This window comes from Cornus florida, unplaced genomic scaffold (assembly GCF_030987335.1).
Source record: "Cornus florida cultivar Cherokee Brave unplaced genomic scaffold, ASM3098733v1 CherokeeBrave_3.0.0_Hap2_Chr03, whole genome shotgun sequence".
Classification (NCBI taxonomy): domain Eukaryota; kingdom Viridiplantae; phylum Streptophyta; class Magnoliopsida; order Cornales; family Cornaceae; genus Cornus; species Cornus florida.
In genome coordinates, this window is record NW_026775573.1 from 93,729,182 (window position 1) to 93,748,117 (window position 18,936).

Genomic DNA, 18,936 nt, shown 5'->3' on the forward strand with positions numbered 1-18,936 from the left:
TTTTCTTCATGATACTTGAAAAATAAGGGGAATGAGCAAAAAACAGCATTGCAATGTAAAAAAAAAAAAGAGGAACTTAAACCAATCATTTCAAACTGTAAGTAATTACACCACCAGAAATAAGGGGAATAAGCATTAAAAAGCATTGTAATGCAAAAAACATAAGAGGAACTTCAACCAATCATTTCAAACTGTAAGTAATCACACCACCAAATTTACATCTTGAAAGGAGAAAGGAAAAAAAGACAGATCCTCATAAGAAAGACAAAACACTGACCTTCACAAGGCATATGTTCACTATGGTGCCGATGGGGTATGAAATGGGGATATGTAGCCATGTTTAACGGTGAAGCTGATATATTTGATGTGACGACCCTAGATTTTACAAACCTAGTGTGTCCTGTGATGACCCGAAATAGATCCAAAATGTGAAAGCTAAACATAAACAAGTCTATAGAGATGTACGTCATCCCTAAGATACAAGAACGACCTTCCGAGGAGTCCCGTGGAAGTAAGACCGAAGTTAGGGTTTCAAAACCTTCCAAGGAATAGACCAAGGGCAAAATGGTTATTCCAAACTGAAATGGGTTCCACCGTGCATACCATTGGAAATACAACGAAAAAAATAACAAAATAGACTCAAGAATCACTTAATTTGGAGTCCAGATGTATAACGACCCGGTCATTTGTCTTCCTTTCCTCTTTCCTGAAATTTTACGAATGAATTTTTTTTGTTTAATTTTCCTTTCTAAGCTCTATTTCGTGTAACTTAGTGTCATCTTGAGTGCTCGGAATTGGTTTCTGAGACTCTTTCATGTGAATTGACAACTTCTTTTGAGGACCGAGTCATTTTTCGCATTTTCGTTTTTGGATACTATGCGCTATTTCGTCTTTTCCCTATTCTGTCATTTTCCCTATTTCGTCTTATCTCCGTTTGTCAGTTTTTGGCACAACCTCACTTTTCGTGCTCGGAATTAGTTTTTGACTTCATATGCCTTCATCTTAAGTGGTTTCCTTGAAATACGTATCTTTACTTTTGCAAGAAAGTACTCTGGTTGCTCCCGGTGCCCACAGGGGCATGGATGGACAATTCTTTAGAATTTTTTTTCATTTTTTGGGGTATTTTTCGTAAATATCTTTTGAAAATATTTTATTTCAGGGGTATCTAAGAAAATATCTTTTGGAAGATATTTTCATTCTGGGGCAGTTATGCAGTTAACCCTTTTTGTAGGGGTCATTGTGCAATTAACGAAAGTTATTGCAAAATGTCACGTCTGGCGCCTAGATCCTCGTACGGGATTCATTTTCACATTTTATCGAGTCGTGGACTCTTAGAATTCCATTCTGGTCGTTTTTCTCCAGTTTCAGAGTTTCTGGACCCGGTTGCCGCCGAACTTGTTCAGGGCATAACTTTCTGCTCGGGACTCAATTTTTGACGTCGTTTCTTCCGTTGTTCATATTTTCTTATTTTAAATCTTTTTTTTTCGCGGAGTTTTACCATTTGAGCGCGTGTGCTCAAAATCCACTTTTCCGGACCCGGCGGGGCCCTTTCGGGGCACTTTTTGAGATTTCTATAAATAAGTTGTCCTAATTTTTAAAATCATATTTTCAAACCTTCTTCCTCCTCTTAGCTGGCAGCCATGGGAGCCCAAGGGGCTGCCTTCACTCTTTCTTCTCCTCCACTTGATTTCCTTGGTAGAAATCCTTCGGCCTTAGCATTTATTGCTTCCCTCGACGTGCTCTACCTTTTGCCCTTATTAGAATCCATTTCCGACGATTTTTCAAGTTTGGGTTTGGAGTCAAGTTGAGATTTTCATGGGGCTTCTTGCAGATTCTTATTCACGGTGTTGTCCCCGACAAAACCTCTCGGTATCGTCGAATTCGGAGCATTTTTATTTTAGTAGGCCTTTGGGATTTTCATCTCAAATTGAGGTATGAGATCTTCTAGGTTTAAATTCTTGTTATATAGCATGCTTGTGATGCTTATACTACTTGTTTGCATAATTAAATATAAAATCTAGAGATTTTATTATTTATTTTTCTTGTACGGGATCTAATTTTTCCGGTTGCTCATAATTTGGTTTAAACATGTAGCATGATTTTATATTGCCCTTTGATATGCTCATTGTCGTGTATTAAAATTGAAACATTTGAATAAGTATTAAAGATTTTATTTAATATTTATCTTAGGTGAAAGATTAATTCACATGGCCTTAACTAGCTTGAAATTAATATGTGTTAGCATATTATATTAGGCCTTAACATGCTCTTCAACATAGTTGAATTTGAAAGTAATTGGAGGTGTTTTGAAAATTAGTAATTATTAATTAATTTGATTAATTAATTTGTCCCGAGTGCACTATTCACTCTATTTGAATTCCGACTTGATATTCTTGATTTACATGCCATATAGCTTCACATATATTTGATTTATAATATTCGGTTAGGTTTTGAAACCTTTTATTTAATTAAATTTCATGTTTAAGATTTAATCCTCATGGTGATGTACAACTTGGAATTGTATTGTGGCATGCTAGAAAATTAAGCTTAGGTATAGTTGTTCACATATATTAAATTGGGATTAATTGCATAAGAATTGCAACTTTTAATTTATATTTAACTTTAGTGAAAGTTTAATTCACATGGTCTTAAATTGAATGAAATAAACTTGTAATGTGATATTGCATTAGTGCTTGGCATGCTTCCCAACATAAGTTAATTTGAGAGCATTTGGTTAAGTTTGAAAATCAAGAAATTTTAATTAAAAGAATTAATTAAAATCTATTTTGTGGTCCCATTAGCTTAATTAAGGTTTTAACTTGATATTTGTATTGGCCATGACTTGTTTACTAGTATATATTAATTTGGGACTATTTGAAGTTGTTTTAGAATCTTGGGATTTAAATTAGCATGATTTAATTAAAGTTCTACCTTGTTGTTGTATTTAAACTCATGAGCTTATGTTTTCAATATTGAATATATTGTTATCTTGCGTAATGATTTGCACACTTCATATTTAACATCATTCACGCATAGCGAGTAACGAATCGCATACTGAAGATTCAACATTCATCATATTATATTAGTTGTGGATTTAGAGCATGTATTATATAGGTTTCCAAATTTGGTTGTGCTTAGTAGATAGTTGATTATCTTGTATATTCCTGTTGATATATGCGTTGTTGCACAACTTGTTGATTTTGGAAACTTGGGGATGTCGTTGTTTGACTATGGCTAGGACGTGGTTCTAGTACGGGGGATAGTCCCTCTATATATAGTCTAGTGCGCACATAGGGAGGTTACCCATAGGCTAGTAACCCTAAAGTAACTATGTTGTCGGTCGTATCCGGCGTGACGTCCGAGTATCCACTTTGTTTGATTTCGCATTTCATTTTCAAGTTGATAACTAGATGATGTTGTAACTTGTTGTTTCTTATTTGTCATTCCATTTTAAGCTATATGATGTTAACTTTGCGAAATTGTGCTTTATGCGTTGTATTGGAAGTTCCAATGTTGGTTAAATTGCATCGATATTGAAAATCGTGTTTTGACGTTCTAATAAAACTTAGGATTGATCCTATTGATTCATTTATAACTTAGACGTTAGGTGGTATGACCCACTTCTGTTGTTTTCGTGCTTTAGATTTCAAGCTGATAGCTTTAAGAAATTGTATTTTGTTACCTTGTATAATATGCTTTAATGTGGTTAGATTGCATTGAAGTTGTAAATTGCATTTTGATTGTTCAGCATAGCCTAGGATGATCCTTAGACTTATTTAGAATATAGACGTTAGGTGACATGATCACTTTAGTTGTTTCTGTATTCGAGATTGCAAGTTAATACCTTTAAGAACCTATATCTTGTTGCTTTGTATAACGTGCTTCCATATTGTTTAAATGGCATAGATGATGTGATTTATGCTAGAAACACTCTAAGATAGCTTAGGATGCTCCCTGAGTCTCATTTCGATATAGACGTTAGGTGGCATGAACCCCTTTAACATGTTTCACCTTAAGGTAATAAATTTGTAAAATGCTAAGTCGATGCATGCTCATCTCCTACGAGTAGCTTTATGTTACTCACCCCTACTATACTGGGGCATATTTTAGGTACGAAGACTTGGTTCGTGACGCCTAGCATTCCTTGGATGTCGTGTAACTTTCAAGTTTCCATTTCATGCAAATGTTAGTATGAAATGTCATTTTGTAAACTTATATGTCAAAATATGTATATTTGATTCCATGTATGTAATGTGTACTTAAGTACACTCCTTTCAATGTATTTCATATGTATGAGATGAGGCCGGAGGCCAATGACATGTATATTATATTCTATGCAACTTTTTAACTTCATGAAATGTTATGAAAATCTTGAAAAATCGCAAGTCATTGCTTCACCATGGTTGCATCAGGTGTGGGAATTCCATTTTCATTCTTTTATAGGGTCTTTTAAATCATGTTTGAAGTGTGGCCAAGGGCCAAACGGTCATTTGATCCCATTTTGTATTTTTGGATTCCGAGTTTTCATTCCAAGTTCCATTTTTGCCTTTTTGCCCGTTGGAGGGTCGGATTTTGTATCGGGGGTATTTTTAAGTCGTGGGTCATTGTAGCACGTTCAAATAGGCAAGTTACGTTTGCGTGCATGGTCATTTCTGGACAAAACCTTATCGTTTGTGTTTTGAGCTTCTTGTGAATTCATTTCGCACTTTTTTTGCATATTCTGATCTAGGGGCATTGTAGACTTTTCACGGTGGTTTTATTTTCTTTTTTCAACATGGTTGAATAGAAAATATGATTTTAGGGGGGGTTTCTTTACCGTGTTTTTCCAGAAAATGTCGTCTTGATATCGGAAATCGCTTACGAAGTTCAGCTCTCAGTTTTTCAATTTAGCAGCTTTTTGGACCTCCATGACCAGATTTTATGGAGGGGCATTTCGGGTATTCTACATTACGTTTTTTTTGAATTCTCTTACAAGTCACGTAGAAAACTCAATTTTGAGGGGGGTTTCTTCTCTGTGTTTTTGTAAAAAAATTCATCTAGGCCTCCAAATTCAGCCTCTATTCTGGATTTTTCTGAAAAATAATCCCACAGCAGCTTTATGGGCTGCTGCTGCCAGCCATGGTGCACTCAGCGTGCGCGCGGCGTGCATGGGCACACGCATGGGCGTGCGCATGGGGTTGTCATGGCCCCTCGTCGGGCCGCCGCGACGTCAACTCTTCTTTTGGGCTTTTCTCCTTCGTTCGGACTCCGATTCAAGTGAATTTTTTTTTGAACTTGACTAATTTTTCGCTGTCTTTCCAACGGTGTACTCGGTTGCACCCGGTTCTTCCTGAATAATTACCAGTTTACCCTTTTTGCCTTAAGTGCTCGTTTTTCTTCGTCATGCCGTTTCTCGTTCGTCCGGACTCCGAATCATGCGATTCTTGAGTCCATCTTGATTAGTTTTTCGTTGTCCTTCCAGTGGTGTGCTCGGTGGCTCCCGAATCTATAGTTTTTAGAAATGACTATTTTGCCCCTGGGGGCTTATTTGTCATATTTTTGATCTTTTGCATCCGCATCAGTTCTTGTTGAGTTCCACGACCTCATGGAAGGGCACTTTGACTTCTTAGAGTCTTGTTTTCTGTTTCCGCTTCCGCATTCGGATCTGTTATCGGATCATCCTTACGGTTCATCACAGGACACGCTGGCCTAAAAACCAGGGTCGTCATAAGATGACAAAGATATTAAGTCTTGAAGTCAAAGGAAGGAAAACCCCATCCTAGTTTGAACCAAAAACTAACACTACCTCACTAAAACTTAAATATCATGAGCTAAAAATGAAATCTGAAATTGAAATTAGTACCATTGGAAAGCTTATTTCGATGTGGTCAATTTAGACTCAAGAACAGACCAATTCGGAGTTACAACGAAGAAGATATGACGACTCGAAGTTAGAGGTGCATTGCTGAACCAAGACACACACACACACACACACATACACACGGACAAGCACTCATCCAAGGGCGATGAATGCTCATAAATGGGCATGCTCGGGGCAGTACCCATTGCCCTAACTACGAGCGCTCGTCTTGTAGACAAGCATAGCAGCCTTTTGGACTTTAAACGCAATTTTGAGGACTTTTTGGGCCTTTATGAAAGAAGAAAAAAACAAAGAAGAAATCTCTCCTAAAATCATGTTTCTTGGCCAACCATGCCAAAAGAAAACTTTATTTTTATGTGAAAACCCCAAAATGCCCCTATGCATGGTTTTTGGCATGAATAGTGCAAAATGAGCCTATAGGAGGCTCAAATCAGCAAGGAAAGGGTTTTACCCGGAAATGATCATGCACTCAGACGTAACTTACCTATTAGGACGTGGTACAATGATCCACGGCATAAAAATACCGCCGATGCAAAATATGACATAGCCAAACCCTAATGCGGAAAAAATGCCCTTTAAAGACAAACAATGCAAGAATCGGACTTTAATGCTATCAAAAGATCGTTTGACCCTTGGCCATACTTCATGCATATTAAATGAGTCTAGTGGATGTACCGGAACGCACTATACAGCACCCGATTTGAAAATGAATCCTTAAAGGTTCAAATTTTTCTATTTTAACCCAAAAATGCAATATATGAAACCAAATTGCAAAACCTAAAACAAAATGGTGGTTGGCCATCGGCCACACCTCATACATGATAAATGAATGCCAAATGATGAATTTCATGCTCAATGCACACTCCAGTGCAAAAATGACGTATTAAACCCTATTTTTTCATATTATTCACATTAAAGGCAAATTTCTATATTTTTGGATATACATGGATTTCAAATGAAGTTTGACCCTTGGCCACATATCATATACATAAAATAAGTGTCAAAAAGTGTGCTTAGGCACATATTACAAGTTTCAAGGCAAAAATAACATTTTTGTCCTAACTATGTATTACAACTTTAAAAGTAAAAATCATATATGCTAACACTTGTATGTGAACAAAAATATACTTAAAAGAACTTTAATCCATCAAAATGACCTAGGGATGTTATGCACCTCGAATCAAAGCATCCATACTTGAAAACAACTCGATAACTTTGGGATGAGTAAACAAGTTACTCGTAGGGAATGAGCATGCACGACCTAACTTTTTACACGGTTATTACATTAACATGAAGCACTTCAAAGGGATCATGCTACCTAACGTCTATGTTAAGTATACTAAACAATGTTAAAACATGTTATACGACATATAAGCATACATTTCCAAGTATACTAAACCATATTAAGACAAGTCATGCAATGTTTAAGCATATTAACACAAGTATACATTTAATATGGAAATCTCATAAATCAAGTACACAACACAAGTATACTAAACTAAATTAATTATGTATAAAACAAGGATACATAGCACAAGTATACTAAATGAAATCTACACACATGAAGTAAGTATACAAATTTAAGTACACTAAAAGAGATTCGAATACACAAACAAGTACACTAGTCCAAGTATACTAAAAGAGATCTAAACACATGAAGCAAGTATACGGTTCCCAGTATACTAAACAAGATCCAAATACACAAGGAAATCACCAATTCATAAGCTACAAGTAATCCATGATTAACAACTTGGAATGGAATGCGAAATCAAATCAAATAGTGGAAGGACTAGGAATACTTGGTTACTGACCAAGCAAGTTATTCCGGGCTATTACTCCCACAAAGTACTACCTAGTGCGCCATGTATAAGTGATTCTGGGCGATTGCTCCCACAAGGTACTACCCAAGCGCACTTCATATGACTAAGGAGACTTTTGTCGCCGTACTAGAGCCAAACTCTAGTCATCACATGTTCCTTTTTCCTTACAAGCCTTCCAAAATCAAAAATTCAAAACTTATACAAAAACAATAAGTTAGACCAAACTTAGACAAACTCAAATAATGTTTAGGAATCAATTTACATGCACAAATAAGGTTGAATCCACATAAACCATGTCCTGGAGTTCTAATCTAAATAGCATATGACATGTCATGTCCTCAATGTGCAATTTATACACAAAGCAAGAATATTTTACAACAATTGAGCCACATTACCATCCTAAGCCACAAGTACTAAATAAACTTCAATTTAGTAACTAGCTTTCAAGGTAAATAATTGTAATATTCTAACAAGTTATATACATAGACAAGATATATTTAAACAAGTTATGCAAGTCAATGATATTATATATCATGCTAAGTCCAATTACCATTTCAAGAGGCCACAAGCACTAATTTTACATCTAATTAGTAATTTGCTCACAAGGTAATTAAACATACTAAGTTTCGAGAAGTTATCAACCTAACACGAAAAGTCCCTAGATTTCAAATCAATTCCAAATAGACTCAAATTAATATATGTTACAGGACATAGCACGTTCTTCACATATATTATACCCAATATCAATTTAAGTGACTACAATACTTAAAATAAAATTAATTAAGCTAATTAATAAATTTTCTCTATATTTTTAAACAATTCCAAATGTCCTCAAATTACCATAGGTTAAAGAACTCACCAAGGCCTACTTTAATATCACATTACAAGTTGATTTCGTGTTTGTTTCAACTATGTAAATTAAACTTTCATAAAAGAAAATTATTAAATAAAATTTGCAATTCTTATTCAAATAATCCCAATTTAAGATATGTTAATAAACATACCAAGGCCTAATTTACTAGCATGCTAAAATTTAATTTTAAGTTGTATACCATCTTGAGAATTAAATCTTAAACACAGAAAATAATTAAATTAAATTCTAAAACTTGGACAAAGGCATGCATACAAGTTGTATAAGCTATCAAAACATCAATACAACATTAATATGAACCTAAGACATTCTTTACCTCACTTTGATATAAAATCTCAAATTCTCCACCAAAATGAAACTGCTCCAAATCCTTTCAAACTTCGGGGTTTTGTCGGAGACAACACGGTGATCATTAAACCCCAAGGGAGTCATACCAAAATCCTAACTTGGCTTCAAACCCGAACTTGAAAAATGGCCAAAACGGGATTCCGATTGGTTAGAATCTAAGACCTCGCCAAGGCGAACATAAAACACTAAGGCACTATGGTGTTTCACTAAAGGGATGAGGCTTAAAAGAGGAAAGAGAAGGTGGAGCCCCTTGGGCTCCCATGGAATCCGGCTAAGAGAGGGGAGAGAGATGAGAAATCTGACTTTTTCATTTTAGAGACCCCTATTTATAGAAAAACCCTAAAAGTGCCTTGAACGAGTCCCGCCGGGTCCGAAAAAGTGGAATTTTAGCAAATACACTCAAACGGTAAAACTCTGTGAACGAAAAAAAACCAAAACAAGAAAAAATGAACAATGAAAGAAACAGTGTCAAAAACTGAGTCCCAAGCAGAGAGATATGCCCCAAACATGTTTAGCGCTAACTAGGGCCGAAAACCTGAAAATTCTAGGGTTTGACCGTAAGACAATTCTAAGTGTACACGACCCGACGAAATGTGAAAATGAATCTCGTACGAGTATTCAAGCCCCAAGTAGACACTTAGTAATTAACTTTCATTAATTGCATAAAGACCTTTACACAAAAGGATAACTGCGCAAGTAACCCCAAATGAAAATATCTTCCAAAAGATATTTTCTTAGAAACCCCTAAATCAAAATATTTTTCAAAAGATATTTATGAAAAACACTCCAAGAAACAAAAATGTTTCTGAAGAATCTCTTCATCCACGCCCTTGCGGGAAAAAGAAACAACCGGCGACATTGTCTCCAAAAGTAAAGCTACGCCTTTCAAGGAAACCAACTAGAATGGAAGTACGTGAAATCAAAAACCAACTCTAAGCACGAAGAGTGAGGTTACGTGAAGGAAAATTTGAACGAAAAAATTTAACCCGCAAAAATAGAGAAAAATGAGAGGAAGGAAAATGACCAGGTCATTACATTTGAGGATGACTCCGCTAATTTATCCTAGAGAAGTATGATCTTTATATCATCTAGTTTGTCAATCAACATTAAATCTGTGACGGCCCAAGTTTTTCAACCCGGTGCGTCAGTGATGAACCGAAAGTTGACCTAGTAACGAGTCCGAAATGCGGAAGCAAAAGATGAAACCAATGTCTTTAGAGATTTAAACCATCTCTAAGACACCAATGTGACCTTTCATGAAGCCACGAAGCTCAAAGAAGATGAAAGCGGAAACAAAGGTCAAAACAGCCAAAAATCGTGAACCAAGGGGCAAAATGGTCAACTCACAATTAAAAGGAGAAATTTGACTCTAAACAAGTCAAACAAGGTGAAAACAACCTAATTTATTCATTTCACAACATTTCAAGAGGTTTTAAGAACATTGGACAAGAATCCCACAAAATGTCCCTTCCTGGTTGAAGTGAAAACTGACACTACTTCACTAAAACATGAATAACTCCTACTATGATTGGAATATGAGAATGGCATTGCTACCATTGGAAATCTGACTCAAAATTCATAAATTTAGGCTTAAGAATCACCCCATTTAGATTTAAAACAAAGGAGTTATGACCATTCAAAGTCGGAAGAATAGTGTTGAAACTGAATTGAAGCTGTGCTCGGGATCTACCTATTTTGGTCGACCGAAATGAGCCATCGGATGACCAAAATGAACAAATTTTGTGCTAAAAACATGTTTTTGAGGTGTAGTTACTTCGATAGACTGAAATGAACCATCAGTTGACCGAAATCAGCCATCGGTCGACTGAAATGACCTTGAACAGTAGAAATGGCTACTGGAAATGGGTTTTTACTATGCCTTGATGATTCCAAATGCCATCGGTCGACCGAAATGAAGTTTTGGACGACCAAAACACCACGAAAACCTGCTATAAGACTTGCTATGATCAAGAATTGTTGAGACTTCACCCAAGTCTCAAACCCAAACATGAATATGAACCAAAAATAAGATTTTAAGCTATATAAGCATGCTCGCAAGTGTACTTTACATATTGAAATGTATTACAATGGCCTATGGCCTCATTACATGTCATTTACTCAATTTCACATGCCAAACCTCAAAGTTGGAAAAGTTTACATTCCAAAGGCAAAACTTGGAATCTAAGTGCATACACTTGAAATTTAAAGTCTATGGCCCTTGGCCTCATGTCATACATATTAAATAGATCCCAATTAGTGAATCTAAGTACAATTTACACATAAAAAGGCAAAACGAGCATGTTGAACCTAACTAAGTGTTACAACATCAAAAGTAAGACTTAAACATGCTAACACTTGCATGTGAACAAGAATGCCACTAAAGGAACTTCAAATCTCCAAACCATCAAAGGTAAATGCCAATCTCCACAACTTGTAACCTGTACCTGAAATATGCCCCAGTAACGTAGGGGTGAACAGCATAAAGCTACTCGTAGGAAATGAGCATGCATCGACCTACGTTTTACAATTTCATCACCTTAAGGTGAAATATGCTAAAAGGGCTCATGCCACCTAACGTCTATGTCAAGATGAGACTCAAGGAGCATCCTAAGCTATCCTAGATCAATTCTAGCATAAATCACATCATTCATGCAATTCCAACAACATAGGACCATGCTTACACAAGGCAACAAAATGTAGATTCTCAAGGTTATCAACTTGAAATCCAAAATGCTAGAATTACCAAAGTGGGTCATACCACCTAACGTCTATGTTCCAAATGAATCTATAGGATCATTCCTAAGTCACATTTGAACAATAAATCATAAATCACAACATCTATGCAATTTAAGCTACATAGAAACATGCTATACAAAGTAACTAGATATATATTCTCAAAGTTATCAACTTGAAATCTACAAGTACGACAACAACTAAATATAACAATTTAGTATAATTAGAATTCTAATACCACACATCAAGACATAGATTCTCAAAGTTATCAACTTGAAATCTAAAAGTTCGAAAACAACTAAATATAACAATTTAGTATAGATGTACTTAGCAACATCAAATCGCCAATAGCCAAAACCACAAGTCACAATTAAACATGATTGTCAACTTGGAATTGAATGCGAAAACAAATAGTGGAAGACTTAGACATCACGTCTCAAATTTTCGCCGAGAACAAAATAGTTATTCCGTTCATTAACCCGCTGGGAAGACCACCCTAGTGCACACTATCTCAATTGAGAAGAACTCATACCTCCCGCACTAAAACCAAACTTTAGCCATATCATAGTAACAATGTCCCAAGACTCTAAAATAATTAAACAAGTTCACAACTTATACGTAATTTATATAATGCACGAAAACCACCTTCCATGCACAAGTAGGTTGAAACCACACAATCCATGTCTTAAAGTTTCAATTCTAAAATGACATACATAATGTCAATACAAAGTGTACAATTCATTACACAAGTCAATCATATATTCAATATTGGAAACAAGTTCTTATGAATATAAATTTAACAACAAGGTACTCAATGCTTAAAACATATCCAAGTGGCTTCACGACAAGTCCATATCCATGATCTTAACATAAAAACAACTTCTAAAACATGATTAAATCCATGGATAAACAAGATAGAATTTAATTAAATCAAAATAATTAAACTCTTTAGATTTCACATCATTTCCAAATGGCCTCAATTTAATATATGTTAAAGGACAAATCATGGTCATTACATATATTCATTCAAAAGCTTAATTAGGCCCATGAAACCACTAAATAGATTTTAATTAATTCTCTTAATTAAAGTCTCTAAATTTTCATTCTCAACCAAATGCTCTCAAATTAAAGTATGTTAAACAACATGCCAAAACTTAATTTAGAAGCATAATACAACTCAATTTCATGTAAGGTATAGCCATGAACTTTAATCTTTCACAAAAGATAAATATTAATTAAAAAGTGTTATTCTTATTTAATTAATCCCAATTTAATATATGTTAACAAATATATTAAAACTAAATTTTCTAGCATGCCACAATTCAAATCAAAGTTATATATCATCATGAATTTTAAATCTTATATAAAGAAATAAAAATTAATAACTTTTTAGATTTGATACAAGGCATACATATATGTTGTATAATTATGGCAAACACACAATACAACACACAAATAATCCTAAAACATTCCCTACCTCCATTTGAGATGAAATCTCAAATCCCCACCAAAATGAATGTGCTCCGAATCCGACAAAACTTCTAGGTTTTGTCGGGGACAACATCGTGAACATAACCCCCAAGGAAGCCCCATCAAATTCACATCTTGACTTTAAACCCAAACTCAAGAAATGGCCAAAATTGAATTCTAATAAGGGGGAATGGAAGAGCACGTCGAGGGGAACGATAAACATAAAGGTACTACACTTTTTCAACCAATGGAAGTGACCGGAAAATGAAGAAGAAGACCGATAGCCATGGTTGCCATGAGATCCGGCCAGGAGAGAGGAGAGAGAGAGAAAATATCTGATTTCTCTTGTCTCACACCCTATTTATAGAAAAACCCTAAAAGTGCCCCGAACGGGTTCCGTCGGGTCCGGAAAAGTGGAATTTGAGCAGACGTGCTCAAATAACAAAATTCTATAAACAAAAAAGATTCAAAATGAGAAAATAAGAATAACGGAAGAAACAACGTCAAAAACTGAGTCCCGAGCAGAAAGTTATGCCCCAAACAAGTTTGGCGCTAATTAGGGCCAGAAACCCTGAAACTGGAGAAAAATAACCAGAAGGAAATTCCAAGAGTACGCGACTCGACGAAAAGTGAAAATGAATCCCGTACAAGGATCCAGGCTCAAAACAAGACATTTAGCAATAACTTTCATTAATTGCACAATGACCCCTCCAAAAAGTGAAAACTGCACTAATGGCTCAGAGTGAAAATATCTTCCAAAAATATTTTCTTAAAAATCCCTAAAATAAAATATCTTCAAAAGATATTTATGAAAAACACCCCAAGAAAAGAAAAAGTTCCCAAAGAACTTTGCATCCATGCCCCTATGGACACTGGGAGCAACCAGAGTACTTTCTTGCAAAAGTAAATATACGTATTTCATGGAAATCACTGAGAATGAAGATACGTGAAGTCAAAAACCAACTCCAAATACAAGAAGTGTGGTTATGCCAACAAAGTGATAAACGGGAAAAAGACAAAATAGGAAAAATGACGAAATAGGGAAAAGGACAAAAAGTGAATAGTGTCGAAAAACGAAAAATATAGAAATGACTCGGTCATTAAAAGAAGTTGTCATTCTATAGAAAAGAGTCTTGGAAATCACTCCAGAGCACTCGAGACGACACTAAGCGACGAGGAACTGAATTCAGAAAGGAAAAGATCAACGGAAAAAAAAAATATCCGCGAACATCTGAGAAAAGGAAAGGAATGAAAATGACCGGGTCATTACAAAATCCTAAAGACCTCGATCAATTAATAAATTATAAAGAACCATATTTATGGTGAGAAACTAACTCAATGGAGTTGCGATTATTAGATTCCCTTAAAATGGAAATTTTTATCATTTGTCTACCTATGGTAGCAATTGACAGAAAGTGAATGGATAAGCAACACCAAAAGTCTTGAAGACACAGTGGTATAAACACAATTGTATTCTACTACACACATTGACAATCAACCAATGCATCTTCCAAAGTAAATTGATAGGGTAATTTTTATCAGCTGAACCTGTAAGTGAATTGAAATTGTAAGAAAGGAGGCTAGAAATGCAGAAGAATATATTAACAAGAAAAATAAATATGTTATCTTATTTTCAAGAGGTGAGATAGTGATTTATTAGGTGGAAAAAAATCACGAGGCAAGATGGTGGATAAGGTACTTAAGCTCAAGAGAGAATTTGAACCAATGATATGACTAAACTCTAAAGACAAACATCTCAGCAAGAATAACAACAGGATCCAAACGGGCAACTCAAACATTTTAAGCAAGGCATCAAGTGTATGGTATATATATATTCTTCATCAGACATCAATATTCCTCCTTGAGTTCTTAGGCAACTTCAACTTGATATTGTTTTGACAAATATCATGCATTACAAAAATTAAAAAACCATATGTGTGTAGCATATGCATACCTTCCTATCTTTCACTTTCTTCCCCACATTTTGGTCTTCGTGTTTCCTTCTCTTTCTCTCTAATATAGTTTATAATTAGGTAAGCTTTTTCACTAAACATATAGCCCTAAATCTATTCAAGTGTGCAAATGCATTATTCCATGATGACATATGTAAATACTCTACCACATGTACGAATAGGAAGGGATGGGGAGTATACACAGATAATGAGCCCATGCATGTAAAGACATGTGGGTTTACAGGTGGCAGCCATGGTTCGTGGCCCAATATGGTCCACCTGATATGCCATACATCTATTCGACGTGGTATGTTCTACGCAGACAGTGCATCAAATGGCAAAGGTCATGCTTTTTGTGGTATTCTTCCACAAAACAAAAAATAAAGAGAAGAAAATTCCACTCTTCTGTGGTCAGATGCAAAAACATCTTTTTATTTGTAACGTAATACTGTAAAATGAAACTTTCCAGTTCATTCTCTTGCATTTCATAGAAAACTCTGTACAACTTTTTTTTTTCCTTTAGAGAACCATGAACTATATTAGCAAGGCTTAATTTGCAATTAATGTGGTCACATAAGAAGAAACCCCCAATACCACTAGGATACAGGGCTTGGGGCAAGATTACAACCTTTGAATCTATTCAAGTCCACAAACAGAGCACCAAATAAAAAATACTTACATGTTGGTTCCAATGAAAAAGTAAAAAATAAATAAATAAATCCAGAATACGAGTTCTGTCATGGCCTCCCTGAAGTTCAGTCAAATTACACATACCATACAAGAATGGCCTTAGTTAAACGTAGTCCAGTGAGGTTTGGCATGTGAGCTCAACAACCCCTCCCCTTAACTAACTGTTAGAACTATCTAAGAATATTTATGTAAAGACTAAATTACCCTTTTGCCTCGTGCGAAAAGATGCTAATAATCTTACAAGGTGCTGTAAAATTACAAGAGTACTACTAATCAAGAGTAACCAAGCTTAATACAAAGCTTTCTCCTCATTTTTTCAATCTACAACTCTCAATCCTGCTTCCTCACTCCATCATTTCAAAATACTTAAAAATGTATCTGTATATATACCTATACATCAATCAGATTAATCTTCACATTTAACTATGTATCTCTCTTTATCTTTTCTTTCCACTGATTTGTGGTTTGCAACCATGGCTACCATGGAAAGAACAATGTATCTTAGAGGCCCACATGGGTGTTTCATGCTCTCTCTCTTTCACACACACACACACACAGACATACAAACATATATTGGAGATTCCGGGTCCCACCTTCCCTTGGATGGCCATTTGGAGATCGAATTTCCCTCTAAAGGTGTCTTTTTATTGCTTAGACAACTGCCTTTGGGAGGATTCTCACCTTAGACAATCTTAGAAGGAGCCGACGGATTGTGGTGAACTGGGGTGTTGCATATGCAAGAAGGCAGAAGAGTCGATGAATCACCTTCTTCATTGTCCAGTGGCGAGGGATGTTTGGTCTATGTTCTTGGTTGCGTTCGACTTGCATTGGGTGTCCCCCAGATCTATAGCGAACATGGTTTAAGCTTTGAGAGGGTGTATAGTGGATAGCCAAGTCGAAGGGCCACTCCTCTTTGTTTATGGAAGGGTTTATGGAGCGAGAGAAATAGGAGACCTATTGATGGAGAGAAGACTCCGATTTGGTCTCTTAATTACCACAATGTGAAATTATGGCCCAAATTTTGTTTTGAACCTAGTCGATTGACGTAAAAGAATAAATTTTTTAACTCATTTTTTACTTGCTAGTTTTGGGCCCTACTTAGTACTCTCTTGTAGCCAGGTATAAAGGCACTTAGGGTTTGGAGTGGGATTAGAGAGAACACTGAAAATTGCAGAAAAGATAGTGAGAGCAAGAGCTTGGGTTTGAGGGCTGAAACTTGTAATCTCCTGATTTTCGCTTGGTGAAATCGTTCATTAGATCTTCACCATGGACGCAGACACAACTTGTGTCAAACCACATAAATCTTTGTGTCTTGGGTGGTGCTTGTTATTTGTCGTGTTTCGTGATTGTTTCTTAGTTCACGGTTGTTTGTCAAAAAAAAAAAAAAAAAACTACTATCAAAGCTTTTAGTTCGAAGCAGGGATGGCAACCAAGTTTCTAGAAAGTGAGAAGTTTAAAGGAAACCTGGCGAGTTAGGATGCAAGCCTCATTCGTTCAACATGCGTTATCCAAAGTGTTGAAGGGAAGGGCAACACTGCTTGAAAAGTTGAAAGGATGAAACAAAAGATGAAGTTATGGAGAAAGCACACAGTGTAATTCTGTTGTGGCTGACTAACGAGGTTTTGTAAGAAGTTTCCCAGGGACCACTCCAGATTAGTCGTGGAAGAAGTTGGAAGTTCGTTATATGATGAAATCTCTTGTGAACCGCTTACATTTAAATAAGCGATTGTTCACTTTTCAAATGCGCGAAGGTTCATTTTGAAAGGATACCTTGACAAGATAAATATTGTCATCATGGATTTAAAGAATATTGATGTTTCATTATCAATAGTTATTAATTTTGACTTCTATTAACTAAAATGGGCCTTAAAATTGTGCTACAGCTTTTTGGAAAAAGTCTAGTCCCATGTAAGACTTGTAGAGGGCTAAAATCAGCAATCTCGCATGAAATAGGAATTGATCCCCAGCATTAGGGCGTTCGAACACCATTAGTGGGCATTCGATTGCCTAACCTTTTGCGCTCGAACGCTAGCCTTGGGCATTTGATCACCTTAGGCAACTTTTGCCTAGTCTGATATTTTGTTTGGGAGTTCAATCCCCTATTTGGGAGTTCAAACTCCCATACTGAGAAAACTCCTTTTTGGTTCGTTTGAATTCTAATTTGATCCCGAGCAAGCCGACACTCTCCTTGATCCTTGGAAACATCATCTAAAGCCTAAAATAGATAGAATTTCTTGATTTTGAAGGTGTTCTCCTAAAAATAACAAAAACCAAGGAAATTATGTAACTTCTTCTACATAACATTACTAAAGTACTAACATATGCAAGTCTAAGGACTCAAATATGCAACATTCAACACTTATCAGTTTCTTCTCGTTGGTGGCATGATACAAAACTTAAGAGAGATCCGATAACCCAACACAAAACCACTAGACTAGAATTTTCTGATACCAACTAATGCAATTTGCTTATGAAAAAAAATGTAAGAAGAGAAAATTACGGACCTAGATTAGGCTAAAGAATATCTTAAACACCCACAAAGAATAGCTTTTCTTCCCCCTCCCCCCCCCCAAAAAAAAAAAAAAAAAAATACCATAGCAATCTAAATATGTCAATTTCCAAAAGGTTGTTGAATACAATTTGGAACCACCCTTTTACAAGCCACGAGAGATCTAGGAGCTATTATTCTGTCCAGTGAAATAAAAGATGTTGAAAATGACAAAATAGCCCTTCACATGACTTACTTTGTAAGCATGAGACTAAATAAAAGCAGAATGAGCTTAAGGTATACATTAAGCGGGAAATTAAAACAAACTTACGTCTTAATTAAATGACTTAAAACCATAAACAATAACCCAATTAATGCAATTTCAGTCCAATCTTCTTGAGATGTTCAACTGTTTGAAAAAAAATCCTCTTCCATTTGCTCTGCATCATCTAGCCTCGGCACATGACTATTTCAAAATTCGATTCAACGATTCACACAACATATAATTTGCTTAATGAATCTAGTTGCTTTTCCATTCAAATGACCAAATGTGCAAAGAGTAGCATTACTCTTTGAAAAAGAAAAAGAAAAGAAAAACCAATAAGAAAAGGAACACATAGACTATTGGAGTCTGGAGACATATATATATATATATTTCATAAATTATTTGAGAACTCAATTATTGTATTAGTTGTGTTTTAGGT